This window comes from Amborella trichopoda, chromosome 5 (genome assembly GCF_054954075.1).
Source record: "Amborella trichopoda isolate Santa Cruz 75 chromosome 5, AtrichopodaSantaCruz75HAP2 v2.0, whole genome shotgun sequence".
Classification (NCBI taxonomy): domain Eukaryota; kingdom Viridiplantae; phylum Streptophyta; class Magnoliopsida; order Amborellales; family Amborellaceae; genus Amborella; species Amborella trichopoda.
The window spans coordinates 32,673,672-32,698,750 of record NC_142340.1 but is presented as its reverse complement, the minus strand read 5'-3'; the positions used below and the strand labels follow the sequence as shown (position 1 = coordinate 32,698,750).

The 25,079-nt window shown below is 36.1% G+C and overlaps 1 protein-coding gene and 1 long non-coding RNA gene across 9 annotated transcripts in view; both read left to right on the top strand.

Annotated features, from left to right (window-relative positions):
- Positions 1–25,079, top strand: part of LOC18432666 (uncharacterized) — a 47,132-nt gene that overhangs the window by 12,366 nt on the left and 9,687 nt on the right. The gene's annotated exons all lie outside the window — the stretch shown is intronic.
- On the top strand, positions 13,242–14,014 carry LOC148782049 (uncharacterized). The gene is made up of 2 exons (XR_016055362.1): positions 13,242–13,360; positions 13,457–14,014. It is a non-coding gene; the product is annotated as an uncharacterized LOC148782049 (long non-coding RNA).

Genomic DNA, 25,079 nt, shown 5'->3' with positions numbered 1-25,079 from the left:
AAAATAAAACCAAATTATTTCATTTCTATCCATGATAAAAACATCCAGGATAGTGTGAGAATTTTGATTCAGACCAAAAACATTGGTATGAAAAACAACAGTTTCGATCTTGCAATTGAGTGGAAAGCCATCTAGAACTTACAAGCGAAACTAAGACCTCAACAAAAAATATTGATAATAGATTTGTCGAAATTTTTGAACCACGAAATTTTGATAATGAAATCCAACCCCGGTTAATCAACTGGAAGGATTTGGAAATTCTTACAAACTGGTTGGTTGACAGGTTTTTTGAAGAAAATTACAACCAAGATTTGCAACTAGTAACTTTCCAAGCATCTGGGAAAAATATTTATTTTTCTGGTCAAAGAACTTTAACCAAAAGTTTGAGTCAATTAGTACCAAACAGTCTTGCACCACGATTTTCTGAACCAAAAGATCTATCTTTAGACAGAAAACCAATTGGTCTCAAACATCTCAATGCCAATTTTTCTTGGACTGTCAAGCACTTTTGAAACTGGTATCAGGGCATTTATTATGTTCAGACCTTATGCTCAGAGCTTGTAGTTGCTGTTTCAATATATAAAGTGAAGTTTGCCATCTCTTCTGGTAAGATTTTAATTTCTGCTTCCTCTATTTATCTTTATGATGTTCATGTTCAGTTTTAATTTGATTTAAATTAGTTCTTCAGCAAGGCAATTTTATTTCTTTCGGTTTTTCTAAAACCGATACTCCTGTGTGTGGTTTATCGAACTGTGAGGCCGTTTAGCCTGGAGTGTGTTTAGGCCGTTTTGGTTCAAAAGAAACTTTTCTATCATAGGAGGCCTTAGGTGCCAAGAAAAACATGGGAGAAATAAACTGCTTAGCTAATGAAAATAAATTAGATCAAAATAATTTTGAGTATCTATATCATTTGGACAAAAACGAAGAAAAAGATATTTCAAATCTTAGTAGGAGTATGAATGGACTTTTTGATTTTTGCAACTACTGGTTTAAAAATATTTCAAAAAATCAACAAAAAATTTCAGAAAAGATTTCTAAGGTAGAAACTAAAGTAGATAGTTTAGGAATTATAAATACTATAGACTTAAACCTTGAGTCAAAAATTTAATCAAAAATTTTGAACAATCTTTAAATGAAAACAATGTTTTCAAAGCATCTTATGAACCACATAAGTCACTCTACTTTGGGACTGAAATCCTGACTTTAGAAGAAGAGTATATTGATTACAAAGCCATAAAAGATATCATTGAATACTGTAAATCCCGGTATATCAAAGAAACTGATTTTAAAGAAAGATCAAAGCTTCAAAATAGAATGCAAGAATTGTTTTCTGAAAATGAAAATCTCATGATAAAAAACAATTACCATCCCATTTTAAACATAGATGAAGATGAGTCTTTTTCGGTTTTTAAAGTCAAAATTGAGTCTGATATAGAATCAGATTCAGAAGAAAACAAAGATGAAAAATCAGCTTCAGAATTAAAAGGAAAAAGAAAGGTTAAAGAGCCAGATCACTTGGATTCTGACCTTGATACCAAAAAGTATTCAGCCCAAGAATGGGAAAACTACCTAAGAAATTTTCAAAAAGAAAATTTTGAAAATTTTCAAAAAGAAAAAGAAGCTTCTAACAAAGAAGACTTTTGCCAGACTACTGAGGAGAAACTTCAAACATTTGTAGCATCTGAAAAACCAATTCCCACTGTAAACAACAGACGGGAAGATCTAAACAAACATAACGTTTCAGTAACTGGAACGTATTTGGATATTAAAAATGTTCCCTTCTCTGAATACAACCGAGTTATCAGCGAATGGGCACAGTCCATGACTATTGTTATAACAAACAATTCTGCATGTACCACTGATAGATTTTTTGACTATCTTACGGGAACACTGCAAGGTGATGTTTTACAATTCCTTCGAAAGTGGGAGGATTCGATAAACGGAAAAATTGTCAAAAAAGAACTCTTTGATAAGAAAAAAGAAGTCTTTTTGAAAGAAGTAACAAAACTTCTAAGAGAGAAATTCTGTGGCACTGCTTTTGATCTGAATCTAAAAGAAGATTCAGATTATTCACTAACAAAACTAAAGCTTTGTAAAATCCAAAGTTTTGAACCCTTTGCCAAAGAATTTCAAAATAGTACCAAATGTTAGATGAAATCAAATATGATTTTTAGAAAAAACAATTTTTAAACAAACTACCTTTTCCATGGGATGAAATTTGAATTGAAAAATATGACAAATATGTTACTGATAACACATCAATGGATACTCTTGGGAACAAGATCAGATTTGTGTTCTCTATGATAAAAAAACCATTGCATCGAAGTCAAAGCAGCCAAGCAAGTCAAAAAAGGACTGCATAAACGACTGCACCAAACTTCTAAAAAACAATTTAGAATTTGGGTGTGATGCAAAAGGAAAGAAAAAGAAATTTTTCAAAAAGAAAAGATTTCGTTGGAAAAAGTGGAACAAGGGTAAGAAATTTAATAAGAAGAAAAGGTATGTTGTTAGAAAAAATAACAACAAACTAAAGAATTCATGTCGTTGCTAAATCTGCAACGAAGGTCACATAGCACTTAATTGTCCCCAAAAAGGGAAAAATGGTAAAAAGATGATCAAAATGCTTGATGAAAACAATTTTGAAATCTGTTTTGGAGAAGAAATCTCTGAAGATGAAATTGAATTTGAAGTAGTCTCTGAATTTGACAGCGAGTCAGAAGAACATGACAAATATGTTTTCATGATGCATTCAGAAGAAAACTCGGAAAACAATTCTGAGATTTTGAACAAGTTGTAAAACTCGGTGATGTATTCAAGAAGAATTCTTCATCGATGAAGAAAAAATTGAGAAACTGAAAAATCTCAAAAGGGAAGAGATCTACAAGTGGTCGAAATTCCAATTTTGGAATATCAGACATTTTGAGCGCTTAAGTGGAAACACCACTGCAAGAGCAACTGAAAATGGATCTGTAGAAATTCCTATTTTTGATAAAAGCAAGATTTCCAAAATGATAAAAAAATTTCCAAGATTGAGATACCTGCACATAGGAATCATTTTGATTGAAATCACTGCACTTTTCAGACATGGAATTGACACACCAATCCTTGTCATTATTTTAAGCAAAGGATTCAATGACCCTATTAAAGCAATAATAGGAGGCATTCAATCTAATCTTGTCACTGGTAAAATTTGGTTTAAAATAACACCAAATTATTTAATTTCTATCCATGATAAAAACATCTAGATTAGTATGAGAATTTTTATTCAGACAAAAAACATTGGTATGAAAAACAACAGTTTCGATCTTGTAACTGTTGTAAAACATCACCTTGTAGTGTTTGATGTGGCAATATTTCTTTGAACTGTAAAACAATTTCAAAGTTACTGGTTGCCTCAACTGTATTTGATCTCAAAGTCCAATATTTCTTTTAACTGTAAAACATCACCTTGCAGTGTTCCCGCAAGATGTCGAAAAACTGTCAACCAACCAGTTTTCGGCCACATAAAAGAAGATTATGTGGCACTGCTTCAGAAGTTTGGTGCAATCGTTTATGCTAAGTCCTTTTTTGATTTGCTTGGCTGCTTTGACTTCGATGCAATGGTTTTTTATCATAGAGAATGCAAATCTGATCCTTTTTCCAAGAGTATCTACTGATGTGTTATCAGTAACATGTCATATTTTCTGGTGCAAATTTCATCCCATGGAAAAGGTAGTTTGTTAAAAAACTGTTTTTTCCAAAAATTATATTTGATTTCATCTAACATTTGGTACCATTTTTGAAATTCTTTGGCAAAAGGTTCAAAACTTTGGATTTTACAAAACTTTAATTTTGTTAGTGAATAATCCGAATCTTCTTTTAGATTCAGATCAAAAGCAATGCCACAGAATTCCTCTCTTAGAAGTTTTGTTACTTTTTTCCAAAGGTCCTCTTTTTTCTTATCAAAGAGTTATTTTTTGACATTTTTTCCTTTTATCGAATCCTCCCACTTTCGAAGGAACTGTAAACAATCACCTTGCAGTGTTCTCGCAAGGTAGTCGAAAAATCTATCAATGGTCCATGCAGGATTGTTTGTTATAACAATAGTCATGGATTGTGCCCATTCGCTGATAACTTGGTTGTATTCAGAGAAGGGAACATTTTTAATATTCAAATACATTCCAGTTACTGAAACGTTATGTTTGTTTAGATCTTTCCCTCTGTTGTTTACAGTGGGAATTGGTTTTTCAGATGCTGCAGACGCTTGAGGTTTCTCCTCAGTAGTCTGGCAAAAGTCTTCTTTGTTAGAAGCTTCTTTTTCTTTTTGAAAATTTTGAAAATTTTCTTTTTGAAAACTTCTTAGGTAGTCTTCCCATTCTTGGGCTGAATACCTTTTGGTATCGGGGTCAAAATCCAAGTGATCTGGCTCTTCAACCTTTCTTTTTTTTTTTAATTCCGAAGCTGGTTTTTCTTCTTTGCTTTTTTTTGAATCTGATTATGTATCAGACTCAATTTTGACTTTAAAAACCGAAAAGACTTATCTTCATCTATGTTTAAAATCAGATGGTAATTGTTTTTTATCATGAGATTTTCATTTTCAGAAAACAATTCTTGCATACTTTTTTGAAGCTTTGATCTTTCTTTAAAATCAGTTTCTTTGATATACCGGTATTTACAGTATTCAAGGATATCTTTTATGGCTTTGAAATCATTATACTCTTCTTCTAAAGTCAGGATTTCAGTACCAAAGTAGAGTGACTTATGTGGTTCATAAGGCTCTTTGAAAACATTGTTTTCATTTAAAGATTGTTCAAAATTTTTTAGCAAATTTTTTACTCAGGGTTTAAGTCTATATTATATATAATTCTTAAACTATCTACTTTAGTTTCTACCTTAGAAATCTTTTCTGAAATTTTTTGTTGATTTTTGGAAATATTTTAAACCAGTGGTTGCAAAAATGAAAAAGTCCATTCATACTTCTACTAAGATTTGAAATATCTTTTTCTTCGTTTTTATCCAAATGATATAGATGCTCAAAATTGTTTCGATCTAATTTATTTTCTTTAGCTAAGCAATTTATTTCTCCCATGTTGTTTTTCTTGGCACATAAGGCCTCCTGTAATAGAAAAGTTTTTTTTGAACCAAAACGGCCTAAACGCACTCTAGGCTAAACGGCCTCACAGTTCGAGAAACAACACACAGGCGTATGGGTTTTTGAAAAACCGAAAGAAATAAAATTGCCTTGCTGAAGAAATAATTTAAATCAAATTAAAACTGAACATGAACATCATAAAGTATAAATAGAGGAAGCAGAAATTAAAATCTTACTAGAAGAGATGGCAAACTTCACTTTATATATTAAAACAACAACTACAAGCTCTGAGCATAAGGTCTGAACATAATAAAAGCTCTAATACCAGTTACAACAATCGTATGAGAGAAGCAGATTACAGTGACCATTTGCAACAGTCGTATGAGACAAGCGGATTGCAGTGATATACAGAAGAAACGAAGATGAAAAAAAAAGGAGAATTTGGACTAGACAAGTCACGCAGAAGAAAAGGAAGAAGCAGAAGAGCTGAGAATACAACTTATATGGGAAAACAAAAAACTAAGACTGAAACCCTAAGGCTCGTACTCAGGGTGAAGCTCTGATTTTCAGGCTGGTTTTTCAAGATTTTTATTGGATAGAGAGGTTTTTCAAGTTGAAGAGCCTTGAGATCTTCAGAGACACACTACTGTACAAATGGGAAAACAATTCATTTGTTAGCAATGATAGTCTGGACAGTATTGGAAAAGCTAATATTGTCAATAAGATGGAAGACTAATTTACTAATTTTATGAGACTGTCCGATTGCAAAATTATCCAGCACACGTGTCCCGATGATGCAAGGATGACGCAAAAAATGATGTCATCAGTGACACAGGTGATGATGTAAGCGCTGACATCATCGATAACACCTCATTACTGACATGGGGGGGGGCGGGGCTGATATGGCAAAGCAGTTTGATGTGGTTCCCATGTGGGCACATCTCCTCCATGCGGTCAAAAATATACACAAATTTTAAAGAAATTATAAAAATATAATAATGCAAATAAAATCTTAAGTGTGTAATAAACGTGATAGCAGGTATTACGATTTATTAACTACCTCTAATATATTAGCTATCTGAGTTCCTTGCTAGCTTGATAAAGAGTAACATAGTTTGTAGTCTCTAATCTCTAAATGTCTAATACAATTATCACGTAAACTTGGTAATCTATTCCGTCTCATTCACTAAATTAAATAAATAAAATTCCCAATATTCAAATTAGTCATGACATAAAATTTTAATAACCAAATGTACTTCATAGTTCATAATTATAGGTACATATTACATAAGCATCCCATCATCAAGTTTAAACTCCAAAGAGGCAAAGAACAAAAGTTTATGACATATAACATAGAAACGATAATCAACTCTCAAGTTTCCCAAGTCCTAACTCGAAACTCTCAATTAGACAAGTCATATGGTGATTCATCATGTGCATGTGCATGGGCTTCTGCATCTCCCACACTTGAAACCTAAGATGTAAGGATCATCGCTTTCTGCCACATATACAACTTCCTCCTTAATCGCCTCTGAGCCAGACTCTTGCTCCTCCACATCAAAAATTGATATGGAACTGGACCCAACTCTCCTCCTTTGCGATCTAGTGCTAGGCCTTACTTCTTCTCTATGCCCCATGACTTGCTCGACATCATCCCAAGTAAGTTCCTCACCCTCTTAACACATGTTCTAATCTGGATCTCCTGTTCAATTGTGCCCTCAGCCATGGGATCATCCAATTGAATGGGGTTGACATCCATGCTCTTCAGGTACCTCCCATTAAGGCACTCAGTACATTGCACGAAGACGAGATCATTCAACTTTTTCTGCTCCATCTATTTCCTTTTTTGATGTGGAGCTGTGATACAAAGCAAGGAAACAAGCAACAAAGAAAAAATGTTATTTAACTTTCTCAATGCTCAATAGATTTCTATTTTTCTAGAATCTAGATTTTGAAAAGTTGAAACCAAGATAACAAAGACTTACATGCTCAAATGCGTTCCAATTCCACTTGCAATCAGATGAATTATATGGGAGGCTCAACACTAGAATAGCATGACATTAAAGATTTGGTGTCTCGTTTCTATATGATGCACACAACTTAGATGCATATTATTTTAGATGTTTATCTACTAGTAGTAGTATATACAACTATACAAGTAGAACAAATTAAAGAAGAAACAATTAATTTAACACTTTAGTTACCTGGTTGTGTAGTATCCGTGCCCGCATAGTGATATCTTGTCCAATTTCCCTAATGCACATTTGATTAACTCATGACTTTGAATCTCAAATTTTATAGCTGGATCAGGGACCAACCTCTCAAGTACATCTAAGAACCTTCATTTATTATATGATTTGACTTAATGGATGAAGAGACCTATGTGATATGCTCATGCTAGGACGTTCCACTTAAGCGATAGTGAGAATAGATATGGTGACTTTTGGTCTTATTGAGTGTATGGCCCTGATAGAGAAGGATGGAGGAACCTGATTCAAATAATTGGGATAAGGCTTGGATAATGATGATGATGAGGATTTAATAGATGGCTGCCTATAGTGAAGAGATGGATTCATGAAGTAACCAATGACATGGAGGGGCTGGTGAAGCTTGTTATCCCATCTCTTATCCACAATTTCAAGTATACATGTATTTGGTTTCATCATTCTTTAAAAACCATTTTGGTCTCTTCTATTGCCTTAGTCATTGTATTATGTATGTAGCCCATGGCAGGCTTTGCTTCACCAGCAACCAAGCGAAGCACTTTCACTAAAGGGCGAGAAATATCAATATATAGTAGAGTTAGGCCCAAAAAGATGGATTAAGCACTATTTACTCTAATTTTTCCTCATCTCAATGCTTTACCACTTCTATTCCACTTTTCTAGACATGGTCCTTTGGGCATCGTTTTGCCTACATATGCTTTGAAGGGTGAGAAATGACGTGACAAATCTTGTTGCTCCTACTTTCACTATCTCTATCTTCTTGGTAGACGTGTTCGTCATGCTTAGGACTAATGTATGACTATAGATGAGCTAATGACAAACTTGGCTTTTGAGATTGCCTCTTTAACCTTGGATGTCGTCCCTATATCCTCAAGCATGAGATCATGACAGTGAGCTGTGTAAGGGCTCAAAAGCGTATGCCTCTTCAAAATTAAGAGATGTTCAGATGTATAATAAGTGGCACTATTGTCAATGACAATTTGTACCACATGTTCTTCCCCAACAAACTCTACAATATCATCCATCAACCCACGCAAGTATGTTGCAACACATGACTTGTTGATGCATCAATAGGCTTACAAAGAAAAGTTCCTAGGGACAATTGACAAAAGAATTAATCCTCATCAGAGCCTTTTCCCAACTTTTTGGGGCAAGCTACACGAATCCTAGTCCACCATTCTGCTCCATCAAGGGCCATATCCTCTGTAATAAAAAATTAATGAATGTCCTAAACCTTCCATCAGACCGTCCATCACACGTGATGATCACCCCATACTTCTCTCACCCTTTTGTTGTGAATGCTAAATTTCATACTTCTATTGTATTTAAGTCCCTATGGATTATCTGTTTTTTTGTTTAGTTAAAGGACATCAATGTCCAATAGTAAAATATAACAACGCATACTAGAAGGGAGGGGTGTGTGGGTTAATTGAACCCACGTGACTGCCTCTCTTCACTCCTTTTTCCCTTGTGACTCTCTCTCTCTCTAAACCTCTTTCTTTCTCTATCTCTATATTTTCTTCTCCCTCATTATTCTTCCTCTCCTTTTGCTGTATATTTTAACTTTGTGTCAGAGCAAGAGTCGGTGAATGGTTCTTGTAACCCAAATGATGTGGTCTGAATGTGTGATGGTCTCCATCAGTGTATGGTTTAGAAACCCTAAATCTAAAAAAAATGTAAAAGCCCGATTTCACAGTCTCTTTTTACCCTTATTCAGGTTCTTGATGTTGAATTAAAAGCGCTCTATCTGGTTGGGATGATTTGATGGTGTTGTCGAAACCCTTAAATATGTCAAACCCTGGTTTTTGATTTTTGAGACTCAATCAGTATTAGGGTCTCTTGTATGGATGGTCTCGGATTCCTGTGCTAAGTGAATTTCAGGTGCTGGTTATGTTGGCTAGCATGTTCTCTTGGTTTGTACGCTGGCTGACATGTCTAGTATTAGTGACTCCTCTTCCATCTCTAGTAATCCAAGTGTAACCTCCCATACATGTATCTATGGAGATAACTTTGGACTGCTGATTACGGCTGTTAAATTTGATGAGAAAATTTATTTAGAGTGGTCAATGTTCGTTAGTGGAAGGGGCAAGTGGGGTACATTAATGACAATATTATTGAACCCAAAAGAACATATTCCTCACATGAGAAGTTGGAAACTGAAAATCTGACCATAATCTCTTGGTTATTACACTTTATGCAACCATCGATTAGTAAAAGCTTCTTCTTCCTAAGGATTGCGAGAGAGATTTGGGACTCTCTCTCGCAAATATTATTGAAACCCAAAGGAACATATTAAGGAGCAGGGCTGCTTCTTCCTGTTCAAAACAAAAATGTGGCTAGAGTATACCTATTGAGACAGAAAATTTTCCATTCTCGACAGGGGGGACGTCTCTTGCTGCATATTTCTCCTTTGTAGCATGTGGGAGGAGTTGGTCCACTACCACTTGTTTAAGCCGGCTTGTAAGGAAAATGGGGAGAAAGACAAGCAGTTTGTGGAGCAAACTCATATTTTTGAGTTATTGACAGGATTGAACCCTGAGTTTGAGTTAGCTAGGGTTCAAATACTCAATAGGGATGCTCTTCCATTGCTCGACCGAATGTAGTCCTTTGTTGAAAGTCATGACAGTAGAAAAAGTGTCATGTTGCCTGCTCAGGTAGTTGTTTGTTCAATGTGGCCTCAGCATCATCAGTTCCTTAAGACAAGAAGGTAGGTGGACGTCAAAAACTTGGAAAAGTGGGGCTCAACCAAGGAGATAAGAGTAAGTGCAAATGTGATCATTGTGGGGCAGCTAAATTCAATCGTCCAAGTTAGTTTAATGCTCATAATGCTTCATTGACTAGGGATTCAGCTGATGTTAGCATCGATAAGCCATTATATAGTGCAATCCAACCTCCAATTTCTCCCCCAAAGGAGATTATATCAATTCGCAAAGAGATGTATAATATAAAAATATGTAATTATACATGTAGGAAAGAAGGGAGAGGGCCAAGGTGCGAGCCTTAGCCAGGGCGCCTGCCTAGCCTAGGGTGCCCTCCTAGGGGCACGCCTATGAGGCCAGGTGCTGAATTTTTCAACATTGCTTAGAGCAACTACTCATTACAGCTATATCATCCACATATACAATCATGGCAGTGATACTGAATGTGTTATGCTTGGCAAATAAGGTTTGCTCTGCATAACTTCATGTATACCCAATTCTTTGAGCAAAACCGCAAACCCCTCAAACCAAGTTTCAGGAGCCTGTTTTAGTTAATAAATAGCCTTTCACAATCTACACGCTTTTTTGTCATATACATCATCATCATCCGAGCCTTATCCCAACTATTTGGGGTTTGGCTGCACGAATCTTGTTTCGCCATTTTGCTCTATCAAGGGCCATACCTTCAGTCACACCATAAGTCACTATACCTCTTCTCACTACTTCCATCCATGTCATTTTGGGCCTTCCCCTTGCTTTTCTAAAGCCTTTCACTTGAATCAAATCGCTCCTCCTAACAGGTGAGGTATTAGGTCAAAACCAGTGTTTTAAAATGCAGCCGCATCATGCGAGATGCGCTCGCATCCGCATCCCGTTCAGGCGCATATGCGTCGCATCAGGCCGCATCATGGCCGCATCAGACTGCATCTCGCCCGCATCTGTTCCACGAAAGTTTTTTTCAAGTTTGCCCCTCGGGGAGGGGCAAAATGGTCTTTTTTTGTTCCAATGTTTAGGGAAACTGTTTGGGGGGTTACTATACCCCCTAGTCAAAGATTTCCAGCCACTTTTGTAGCTTTTTTTGCATCAAATTGAAGGAAAAAAAAAATTGGCGAAAATTTGTTTTTCATCCAAATCTTCGATTTGGCGGTTGTTTGATACTTGGATGTTCATTTGATGCCTTTTATTGTTGATTTGGGGATGTTAAGGTGAATTTGTGATAAGAAATTGGGGATTTCAGTGGCTGTGAAGAAATCGAGCACTACTTCACAGAGTCGGTAACTTTTTATTCCTTCTTGTACAATAATACTGTTATATTTATTTTTGGGGCAATGTCTTCTTCCCAATCTTCTAGTAACAAGGATCCGGCTTGAAAATATGCTAAACTAAAAAATCCGAAAGATAGAAATTGTGTGATATGCTTGCTTTGTGGAAATACTTATACGGGTGGTATTTTTCAACAAAAAGAGCATTTAGTCGAAATTTATGGCAATGTAAGAGCATGCCCACAAGCTATGGATGATATAAAATTGCAGATTAGAGAATATTTGGATAGATTGAAAAAAGATAAAGAGAATAAAGAAAAAAAAGGAAAGGAATTACTTGATGATATGCAATTATTTGATGTTGCTGATGATGATGATGATGATGATGATGATGATGATATGTCTGAAGTTGCTATGAGGCAAAGGGGTACTCATACTCCAACCTCAAGAGAGAGGGTTATAAATATTGGTGGTAGTGCTGAGAGAAGAACACCTTTCTCTAAGGGGCCAATGGATTCTTTTTTCACCCTAGCCCCAAAATTGTGGTTCAGGAGAGAAAACAAAAAACAAAACAAACCACAATTGACAATAAATATAAGAAAGAACAAAAGAAGTCGGCATGTAAATGGATTGCAAAGTGGATTTACATGGCCAACATTCCTTTTAATACTATAACTCTGGATAGTTTTGCATGTATGGTCCAAGCAATTGGGCAATATAGCCCAGGACTTATTCCTCCTTCACTACATGAGGTTAGGGAGCCCTTGTTGCAGGATGCTGTATTTGATGTGAATAAAATTTTGATTTCTCAGAGAGAAGGGTGGGAGAAATATGGGGCTACTATTATGTGTGATGGTTGGTCTGATGGGAAATCAAGGGCACTCATTAATTTTTGGTTAACTGCCCAACAGGTACTTTTTTTGTTAAGTCTATTGATGCATCAGACAAGTCACATGATGGTATATACTTATCTGGCTTGATGGATGAGATTGTCAATTTTGTTGGGGAGCAAAATGTGGTACAAATTATCACTGACAATGGTGCCAACTATGCTGCAGCTGGGCATTTCTTGACTTTGAAAATGAAGTATATGTTTTGGACACCTTGTGCAGCTCACTGTGTTAATCTTATGCTTAAGGAAATGGGTACAACATCTTTATTTAGTGGGGTGATTTCAAGAGCTATGTTTGTTGTTGGATTTATTTACAATCACACCATAGTCTTAAGCATGATGAGGTCTTTTACAAAGAAGAGAGAATTAGTGAGACCGGGTATCACTAGATTTGCCACGTCAGTTCTCACTCTTCGAAGCCAAGCAAAAAAGTGCCTTAAGGACCATGGAGTCAAAGCAAATGGTCAAAGCATAAGGATGGGAGAAAGGTTAAAAAGATTATTTTGAATACATCTTTTTGGAGTCAAATAATTATTGCATTGAAGGTGGCTCGCCCTTTAGTGAGAGTGTTTCGACTGGTTGATGGTGATGCGAAGCCCTCCATGGGCTACATACATGAGGCAATGACTAGGGCAAGAACTGAAATAAAAAATGTTTTAAAGGATGATGAAAATATGCGCAAGGCTATGCTTGAAATTATTGATAGGAGATGGGCAAGGCTGAAAATATGCGCAAGGCTATGCACAGGCACCTCTATTCAACCGGTTATTTTCTAAACCCATCTCTTCACTACAAGCACCCATCCATTGAGTCAGATCGTGTAATAAATGGTGGGTTCTTAGATGTGCTGGAGAGGTTGGTGCCAGACAAAGATATCCAGGATGAGATCTAGAGCCATGAATTAATTAAGTTCAAGTTAGCCTTGGGAAACTTTGGGAGAGATATTGCCACTCGAAATAGGGACACTACAGATCCAGGTAAAGGCCAAAAGCCCAAAAATAATCTTACTTGTCTCTTACTTTATGTATAGTTCCATTGTTTATTTTATACCCTTAATTTTAACTATATTCTAAATTATAAAATATTATACAGCTGCATGGTGGGCATTATATGGAAGCGAGACACCAAATCTACAATGTCTCGTTATTTGAGTGTTGAATCTCACATGTAGCTCATCTGGTTATCAACGCAATTGGAGTGCATTTGAGCATGTAAGTCTTTTACTCTTTATTCCTTAATCCTTATTTCTTGAATTTCAATTTTCTAATCTAAAATCTAATTTATCTGATTTCAAATTTCTACCACAGCTCCATATAAAAAAAAGAAATAGGTTGGAGCAGAAAAAGTTGAATGATTTGGTTTATGTGCGGTATAACGAGCGGCTTAGGGAGAAGTATGAAAATCGCACGAAGCTCAACCATATTCAATTATATGAAGCTGATGGTGATTCCATAAGTGAGTGGACCGTAGATCCAAGACAAGAGCATGTGTTTGAGGGTGAGGATCTTACATGGCTTGATGTCGAGCTAGCAACAGGGGTTAATGAAGAAGATCGACCTAACACTAGAGCACAAAAGAGTAGAGGAGCTGTTGGGTCTAGTCGCACTCGCACATTAGCTTTAGAGGTCGAGGAGGAAGCTGACTCAGAGGAGACCGATGAAGAAGAATACATGGAGGCCGTCGAAGATGATATTGATGATGCGCATGACGACTCTCAAGATGACTTGTCTGATTGATATTTGAAAAAATGAAGTTCAAATTTCAAAATTGACTCTCAAAATGGATGATTGTATTAAGTTATTAACTATTAACTCTTTTTGAGCTTGACTTTTGGTTTGTATTTTGTAATATCACTATTTTGTGCTTATGGTTGTACTTATGGTTGTTGATGGTTGTGCTTATGGTGCAAATTTGTGCTTATGGTTGTTGATTGTTAAATGCTTTATGAAGCTGGTTTCAAGTTTCTAGTTTCTATCAGGGGATAGTGGATAACTGGATACAAAATCTCTGACAGCTAATAGTTTTGAAGTTGATCATTGAACTAAAATACCTACTATCACATATATCACCTTCATATTTTTTTCTATGCATTAACTTATTTTTTTAGATTTTTTAGAATTGTTTTACATTTATTGACCAAGATGCACCCGCATCGGGGCCGCATCGGCCCCCCACCGCATCAGGGCCTCATCCCGCATTTTAAAACACTGGTCAAAACTGTACTTGACCAGACTACCTAAGTCTATTGCCCCTCATCATCGCCTATTGCAGCTACCTCTAAGTTCCTTCGGATGTACGCATTCTGAATTCTATCCTTTTTGTCTTGCCATTCATCCATTTCAACATCCTCATCTCAAGTGCAATCATTCTATCGATATTGTTTAATCTTACAGCCGTCGTATGGAATTTCCCCTTCAGTTTCATTGGTATGCAATGTGGAAGAAGTGGCGATTCAGAATTCAAGGGAGTAAAAACGAAAATTCTCTTTTTCTTGTATTAATCAATCTGAATTCCACTTATAAGCGCCACAATTCATTGCTGCAAATAAGAAATAAAACCCAAAATACTATCTAGAATCTTTGGTTTTACTGCTAAATAGGATAGACACAATTTAGAAACTAAAAACAAGCTTCCACTAACAATTTTAGTACAAATAATTTTCCTGAAAGTTCACATAAAACAAGCAAAGTTGACTTAAAATAAAACTAAACAGGTGGGAAGACTTACTCGAATTTCTGGAGAGTCACCCACATGGGACTTAGTACACCCACCCTTGTTTTCCTTGCCAATGGCGCATTCTGATCCTTTTGGCCTTGCTGAACTTTTTGAGCTGGAAGCTTCCTTAGACAATACCTCCAAACTAGGGTTTTGAGAGCATAAGAGAATATTAGGGTTTTCAAGACCCCTTTCAATAATATGGGGCATGCCACTATGGCACCTCTCCTTAACCAAATCTAGGGCTGGGCTTGGCCCCTTCTCTCCTTCTTTCGGTGGTGCACCCCTAAAAACTAATGGAGTATGGCGTGCCACCTAGAGAAAAGAGAGAACGAGAGAGAGAGAACAGAGAGTGGGATGTGGAGGAGAGGGAGTAGATAGAGAGAGAGAGGCTAGAAAATAAAAGGTGTTGACAATTAGGGGGAACCCCTCCTTATATAGCCCTCATGTGCCTTAGATGTGCCTTTCCAATCATGACTCATCATTATCAACAGGATTTGAAGAAGTCTTTAAGGTGAGAGAATTAAATCTAAGTCATTCATCCCAATAAATCCCATGAATCAGCCGCCATAGTTTAGGCAGGAATATGAGGAACCTTATCCCCTATGTTTGTGATTCATATCCACTTCTAGTCAAACTAGGATAAGACCTATTTAAACGTAATATTTTAGAACTCTCACATCTCTCAAGATTGTAAGAATCCAAAAAGATAAACATGTGGTAAAAAACTAACTCCCACAAAATAAAGATATAATCATTTTTTAAAAGATTTCCTTAACTTAAAAGACACCTTCGAATTCGATTAAAACAAAACTAAAATAATAGAGGAGGGGGTGTGCCACCTCCATGAGTGGGTTGTGGTCCTCATGGGCTCCAAGCCTCACCCATGTGGTGTGGCATGCATGTGGAGTTGGATCCAAGGGCCCCACACGTGCCACTTCAGCAAACCATAATTTCAAAAATACCTTTTTCAAGGAATTCATAGCTGAAATTAATTTTAAAAATTTTGATTTGTTTTTTTAAAATTCACAGAAACCTTCTTTCATCAAAAATGCAATATCCAGAAGTGGACTGGTGCCATTAGGTGAAGATAAGTGACTGTTTGGGCACTCCACATTAGCCAGTGACAGTGATCTACAATTATCTCCTCAAACCGACCTAGCGAGATTTATGACCTACAGTCTCATTCAAGGGCTCATGATTGGCTCATCAAAGTTGGCCAATAAATAATGGAACCACGATCCTAAAATATGGATTACAGGTTCCACCCCTTAATAGAAAGTCATACGCACATATCACTATAGTGCAAGGGCTCTTTTCAGGGTTGCTTCCCAGTAATGCGGCTGTCATGTGTACATGTTGTGCTGAAGTTTGTTAAGGGTTTAGCCCTTGCTCTCACAGGTCTGTATAGGCACATAGGAGACCACGAAGCTCTCCTGGCTTACGAACCATCTCTATACATCTCTCTGATCTCAACAAGGGATGATGATCCTCTGAATTCGGTAGTGCCATATACCCAGGGGTAAGGGTTTTGGACATGAACAGGGCCATAAACCTCCTAACCCTAGCTGAGTCAACAAACGAACGTACTCCCATTGAAGTCTAGAATCCAATATAATTTAATTTACATACTTTTATGGCCTTTAAAGGCCACTAAACCCCAACATCGATCACATAAGACTCTAGAAGCACATCTCTATTTTGTTCACCCTGCTTTAATTCTATTTGTAACTTCTTCTTTAATCTCTCCATTCTCATAGCGTTATCGATCTAAGATATCGAAAATAATCTATTTTTAGTACTTCTTGGCCATCAATATTAACTATTTCCTCGTTTCTACTCCTATTATTACTAAACTTACATTTCATATATTATGTAAACTCTGATCAATTTTAGAACCTTTAGTTCGAAAGCATCTCTCAAAAGTTCTAACTTTGCATTGACGCTATCTCTAGTCTCATCAATCGAAGCTATGTCATCCATAGACAACATACACCACGGTACCGCATCCTGCTGCCTTATTAACTCTTCCATAACTAAAATAAGATGTGGGCTCAATGTTGATCCCTAATATAGGCCTATTATCATTAAAAACTCACTTGTCTCTCCACTAGTTGTCTTTACACTAGTTAACACTCGCTTATATATATATTGCACCATATCAATACATCCTCTAGATACTTCTTTCTTTTCCCACATCCACCAAATTAATTCTCTAGGTTCCCTATCGTATGCTTTCTCTAAATCAATAAAGACCACGAGGTATTTTCTCTTCTCCCTAAACTTCTCAATCAATTACCTAAGTAGAAAAATAGCCTCAACTGTTGACGTTTGACCTCCCTAACATAAAATCGAATTGGTTTTTTAATATACTCATTTTATGTCATAATTGTTTCTCAATCATTTCTCCCATAGCTTCATAGCGTGACTCATAAGTTTGATCCCTCGATAATCTATACAATTTTGTATGTCTCTTTTGTTACAATTTTGTATGTCTCCTTTGTTCTTCTAAATAGGTGTCATAATACTTTGTCCCCATTAGTGTAGTATTTTCTTTGTTCTCAAGATCTTGTTGAACAACTTGGTCAACCAAAATACGCCAATATCCCCCATGCACTTCTATACCTGTATTAGGATACCATCTGGTCTTATAATCTGTCCTATCTTAATCTTTCTCAATACTTTTTCCACTACATATAACCTAATCTTATGGACGTATTTATAACCTCCGGCCTCATTTATGTTAAAGGTTCCTCCTAACGTTGTGCTCCCATAATAGTCGCCCTTTAACAATTTTTTAAATTAAATTCTTTATCTTTCATTGACCTTGTATCCTTCACGAAAACCCTTTAATGCACACTCTAAATGCATTTGACAAGGTCTAGATTTCTACACTTCCCCTTTCTCATTTTACTAGTTTGAAAACATCTTTTTTATTTTCTCTTGCCCCCAATTTATTGTATAGATCATCATATATCTTAAGTTTAGTCTTACTACTTATCATTCTTCTTGGTGTTTTTATATTGTTCTAAGTTTTGATCATTTCTATTTCATTGCCAAGATTTGTAACATGATTGTTTTTCATTAATGACCTTTTGAACTTCATTACTCTACCACCAAGTTTCCTTTTCAGATTGTCTTTACCCTCTAGATTCTTCTAAAATGTCTTTTCAAAACTTTCTTTATACAATCAGGCATCTTAATCTACATAACATTGACTTCGTCCTCAAAATTCTATTTTCCTTCATTTGTCAATTGTATTCCTAAATAAGTCTATTTTATCCCTTTTTATTCCTCCACCTAGTTCTTATACAACTACTTAATTCACTCCTCTTCCATCTCCTTATTCAAACATCTATAACCGTGAGCCTATGATGCACATTCAAACTCTCTCCTGGGATAGCCTTATAGTCTTTACATGATGGTCGAGCTGCCTTCTTAACTTGAAAGAAATCTATCTGGTTTTTATATGATCCACTTTTGTAAGTTATTAAATGTTCATCTCGCTTTTTAGAGCAGGTGTCTGCTATCGCTAGGTCATAAGCCATAGCAAAATCGAGAATAGCGTCACCTGTCTCATTTCCAAATCCATATCCTCTATGTACCTTTTCATATCTTCTATTATATTTTCCTACATGACCATTTAAGTCGCCTCCTAAAAATATCCTCTCTATCCGTCCATTTCCTCCTAAAACTATCCTCACCTGTTAGGAGATATGATTTGGTTCAAGCAGAAGGCTCTAAAAGAGCATGGGGAAGGCCCAAATAATTGGGATAAGGATTGGATGATGATGATGATGATCTTCTCCCCTCACACAAACTTAATTAAAATGAGCCTATCACCTACTCTCCTAACATTTACTACTTTACACTCTCTTAACATTTACTACTTCACCTTTAAATCTGCATCTATTGATATGCGTATGGTGTATATCATTTGTATTGTTATCCTTTCTTGTATATCAAAGTTTATATCCATCAATTTTCTTAGCTTTTGCTCGTTTTCCCTTAGTTTCTTGTAAGCAAGCTATGTTAATCTCCTTCATGTTATTGTATCCACTAACTCCATACTCTTACCTGTTAAAGTTCCTAGTTCTTATGTTCCATATGGCTAGACGTATCTTATTTTCTTGGACTAGCTTCTTTATCCATGCTTATCCAAATGGCTTGGGCCCTTGCCTACTTATGGTCGCAACCAGGCATCGTTGTGGTGTGTCACTTCTAGGGAACTACCTAGCTGAACCTCACTCATTTCTCACAACACATGGGTTCTGATACAGTGCACCACTTACGGAGAATGCCCTAGCATGAGCATAAAACATTGGATCATGATTCATGAAAAAGATGTAGGAAAAGTTTTATGCTAGTTGCCAACCTAACACAACTCTCCTTTCTCCAAGCTTGGGGCCAGCATGACTGGCATGGGACCGGTTATGGCAGAGTTTCACCCTCATATCCAAGAGTACTAAATCCAAGTGGAGGTAACAAGTGTGTTTCTTCTTGTAGTTCCCCATGAAGGAATGCATTCTTAACATCTACTTGGTGCAACAACCACTCCAAGTTGTCTACTAGAGACAAAAGGACATGAATGGGGGTCATCTTAGCCACAAGAGCAAATGTCGCTTGATTATCTATTCCATAAATTGAGTGAACCCTTGGGCAACTAATCGTGCCTTGTATCTATCAACTATACCATTGGCTTCATAGTGTAAACTCATATGCAACCGACCAACAACTTCTCTTTAGGAGGGTCGACCAATTTCCAAGTACCATCTGTGATTGATGCTCTCAACTCTCCTCGCACATAGTCTATTTCCACTCAGGATAAGCTAAAGCTTCAACAATACTAGTAGGAATAGAAACAAAAGACAAAGAAGACACAAAAGCAAGGTAGCAAGGAGGCAAGGACTCACAAGAAATAAAATTGCTAATTGGGTGTACAATACAACTTCATCTACCTTTTCATGCAACAATAGCCAGGTCAAAATCATCACATTGGCATATATTGAAAGTACCTAGATAAAAGGTATGCATTTGCTTAGAGGCCTGTTTGCTATGGTGGTCTACAATTCCTTCTAATTCTGCTGAGTATAGACTTCAAGTCTCTCTTATTCATGGGATTTGCTTCCCACTGTCCTTGTGAGTTCCAGAACTAGGAAAAAAAGGAATAGGAAGCGCAATAAAAGTCCTCTCTACACACTACTCTCCCCCTGAAAAAGGAGGAGGGAAAGGCGGCAGACTCAAAAAAGGTTATGTCCATCGAGGCAAACTTTTTTTCTTGACAGAGGATCATAACATTTGTATCTTTCTGAGTAGAAGAATATCCAAGAAAAATACACTTTACATATTAGGGATCCAACTTTGTAAGGTATGAACCAAGATCAAAGAAAATACAAACACGGACTTTAAGGGGAACACCAAACAGTGGACAATCAGGACGGAGAAGTTTATAGAGAGGTTTATAATCTTGTGAATGAGATGGCATCTGATTGAGAAGATAACATGCAATACAAACATGGACTTTAAGGGGCATACCCAACAGTGGCCAATCAGGATGGAAAAGTTTATAGGAAGATTTATAATATAGTAAATGAGATGGCATCTGATTGATAAGATAACATGCAATGAGCATAGCTTCAAACCACATCTCTTTGAGTATATTCATACTTCAGAGATGAGCATAAACAACCTCTAATAGGTGTTTAATGTTTAATGCCATGTTCTGTGTATGAGCAACAAGTTTAATGTGTATGGTACCAAAATCTCTTGAATACATTATTCCGGCCATACCATTTTTTGTACTGTGTATGAGCAACAAGTTTAGTATTTAATGCCACGTTCTCCAAATAGAACAACTCTCTAGTTCAAATGCAACACTCGTTAATATGATCAGATCTCAATATTTTATTTTTAGTATAAACAAGTGTGGATAATTTTATGAAAGACCTTAAAGATATTAGGAACTTCATTTTTGGTCTTCATGAGATAGAACCAGGTACAACGAGAGGAATCCTCCTTGGAATAAACAAAATAACGATAGCCAAAACAGATGTAACAAGAGAGGGATTACAAACATCAGGATAGATAATAGCAGAGGAGCAATGCGTTTATTATTGCTAGGTAAAAAATGAGCTTCTACAATGCACGGAAGTTCACACACATCACATTGAAAATTCTGACGCACTAGTCGAAATAAACAACTCAGGAACAAAACTTTCAATGACTGAAAAGATTAATGACCTAATCAAAGATGTCACTGCCAAATCAAATTTTTATAAACACTTGAGCATGATTAAAGGCCTTGAAGAATAGGTGTCATCCATTGTTCAAAAATTCGGCTGCCCGACCGCCTAGGCGAAAAAATTCAAAAAATGCCTAGATGCTGTCTGGGCGGGATCATTATGGGCCCTGTCTCTGGATGACCGCATAGGTGGGCAAGGCGCCGCCTAGGCGTTACTGTCTGGGTGCCCACCTAGGTGCCGCCCTATGAAACTTTGCGGATGGACGGAAAAAAAAACTTTGGTGATGGTCAAAAAATTTAATTTTTACGGGGGGAAAAGGGTTTTGTGGTTCCCCCCAAAACAAAAAACTGGCCTTTAGGGTGAGAAAGTCCCCCCAAAAACCACACTTTTGTGATTTAACGAAAGATCGATAAATTTTTTATTTTTTCGATTTCTTCCCAAAACAAAGGCAATAGTTCGTGGGTGGATTTGGAGCTTCGAGTAGTTGATTTTGAGAACTCTTGGCGACCCAATAGATGAGTTTTGCAACTGACATCGATTTGATTTTCATATTTTTAAAGTATTATCATATTTGGGAGAGGGTTGTGATTTTATTTTTCTACAATATATTATGTTATGAATCATGTGTATTTTCTTTTACTTTTTTTTTCTCTTACTATATGTTTACATGTTCTTTTTGAGAATGTCGATATATTTACATGTTTGTAGGTAAAAGATTGATTTTTTTGTGATTAATTGATTTTTTCTCATTTGGATGATGAATTTGAGTATATATATATTCTTTTATGAATAGTTGATTCTTTTTTGTTCAAGGTGTCATGTTTCGTTATTATGTATTTATGTGATATCTTAATGAAGTCTTAATTCTTAAAGTCAAACTAAGATCTTGTATATTCATTAGAGTCTTATTGTAAAATAATATCAAGTCATACTGTTTTGAAACTACCATCTTAATGATATCATATCATATATCTTAATTCTTAAATTCTTAATTAATTGGTGTCTTAAATGCGTAAATTCTTATTGTAAAACTAACATGGTAACATGTTAATCTTATATATTCATTTAAAAGTCATATCAAGGGGGGAAGAGGGGGGGTTCAATTTTTTCAATTTTTATGAGGATTGTGAGGATACCCAGTTCTTGGACGGGCACCCAAAACGCCTAGGTACCCGAATCCGCATTTTTGAACATTGGTGTCATCAAAACCAAAACATAGAGACACGAAATTCATGTCCTATGCCAATCGTCTTCCTTGTATCCAAGTCTTGAAAAACACAGTGGGAAGGGAAGAAGATTACACTACAATTTAGGCTCCTGGTAATGCTCTTGACAAACATTAAGTTTGTAGCAAAACTAGGAACACAAAGAACTGATGACCTTGACATTTGAGGAGAAATATTTATAGTTCCTTTTTAATAAATAGAAGAAAAACATGCATCAGTGATCCTAAATTTGTCTCTACTAGAACAAAGAAAATAAAAATGAAACAAGGAAGTCATACTGGTCATGTGGTCTGAGGCTCCGGAATCAATAGTCCAGAAATGTCTAGATGGAGTAAGAGAGACATGACAAGCAAAAGCATGGATATTTGAGGGTGCAAAGATGAAGCGAAAGTACTGAGTGGGTCATTTAACTGGGCTAGCAACCGACATAGGCTCATTGGGTATGGTCATAGTATGACCATAGTACAAACACATTAATAAGCTATTGATACATGCATCAATGTCAATATTTTACTAACACATGTGTCAACATGTTTCTTAAAAAATAATATATTATTGATACTATAGTACAAATATATTAATAAGTGTAATAAGACATTAACTGCAATACGAATGTAGTAAGACATTAACTTATTATTATTTATATGAGTCATTGCTGTCAATGATTTTATTATTGATATCAATACTAAACTACAAAGTTAGTAATATAATACTAACAGTACTATCAACTACGGTACAAATGTATTAAAATAACATTAACTTATTATTATTGATATGAGTCATTGCTTCAATGACTATATTATTGATATGAGTCATTGCTTCAATGACTATATTATTGATATCAATACTAAACTACAAAGTCAGTAATATAATACTAACAGTACTATCAACTACGGTACAAATGTATTAAAATATTAATATCATTATTATTGTTGATGTGTGTCAATGTTGTCAACATCAATATATTATTAATAAGCGGGTCAATGATGTTTTTTTTTTGTTTTTTTGGGTGAGTCAGTGGGGAGAGGGCCCCTACCCTTGGTAGGAATCGTAGCGTTGCAAATCATCAAGCACTAACCAATTAAGCTCAGGCTCTTTTCCTACCAAAGTATAAAGTTACTAATATAATATAACATAGTACAATTAACTATGACACACATGTTAAAGCATTGATATATTGACAACATATGTAGCTATTTAAAATTAGGAGTACAATGTTCTCTCTCTTCATTTCTACATGGCTCGTCTCTCTCTCTCCTCTCTTTCTCTCTCATACCCCCCACCCCCACACTTTGGGGTACCCATGTATCTGAGCGCCCTCTGAGGCGGCCAGGACCCCTGGTCGCCTAGGTGGCCGGATCCGTCTTTTTGAACATTGGTTCTAAGGGTATTCAACAACTGAAAAGCATGCTGGCTGGGGAGGTAGAGGATTTCTGTTTATCAAACATGGACATCTGCGTGTTGATGCTTATATAGTTGCAGATTGGGCTAGTTCTATTGTGGACCTAATTACTACACTAGGCTATTGTACTCTGGTTAGGGGTATCCATATGACTTGGGAAAAACAATTAGTTGTAGCCTGTTCAAGTGTAGAAGCAGAGTAACGATTCATGGCTCATGGTGCATGAATTTCTTTGGCGAAAAATCCTATGATGAGAGCTTGGCTTTCCTGTTGAGGGGTCAATGTCCTTGTATCATGATAACGAGGCTGCCATTAGTAGAACTCACAATCCAGTCCAGCATGATAGAACCAAGCACATCGAGATAGACTGACATTTCATGAGAGAATGAGTTGCTACCAAAGTATTTTGCCTTGCATATGTGAAAACGTAATCTGAGAATTTGAAGAACATAAAAGCTGCAATATTTCAGGTCAACACAAGCAATCTCTTGGAGAATCCTGAGCGTTCTCCTAAATAAAATCCTGACCAGGGATTCCAAGCATAGCTCTCTTTCTTCATTATTAAAAAATTATGTGAATCTCCTTAGTTTCCAATCCCTATTTATAATAAAGACTTTACTTAAGACTCCAAGAAATCTTAACTCTAATTAAAATAGAAGTCATAATTAAAAGAAAATTTGTAATGAATATTTTTATTCCCGATAGAATAAATAATTCAATGAGTACTTTAACGACTTTTCCAAAAACAGCTCCTAAAAATACTAAAAAACTAAAGAAAACCTTGAAATCCATAAAACACTTAAAAGCAAAACATTAAACCCTGAAAATCTCCCAAAAATACTTCCTTGAATTTTAATTTAAAAAATTCAAAATACGAGTCATTTGCTCCTGCATCAATCTCCATTAGTTGGAGAAAATTCATCCTTGAGTTTTGAAATAGACTAAGATGAATTCTGCACCAAAATAATTATCTTCTCCAAATTGAACATTGGGCCTTGAATCTTGGGACCTGTAGGTTATTGGCCCAATAGAGATAGATCCATTATGCATTGAAACATTGGAATAGTTATGATGCATATGTCACAGCCCTGCCCCCTGCCCCCATACTGTACTTGCTAGAGGTTAACAGGGTGCGGGACAGCGATTAGAGGTAGTGAATGCCACTCAGGTGGGAGTGGCTCAACGCTTTTAAAAAGAAGGAATCAAAGCAAACCACAAAAGAAAACAAAATCTCCAAACACAACTATAACAAAAGCTGAACAATTTAAAACCAATATATACAAAAGAGCTCCAAAGTTATTACAAATATGTCCCAGGGCACTAAAGGCCCAACAACAAAATACGA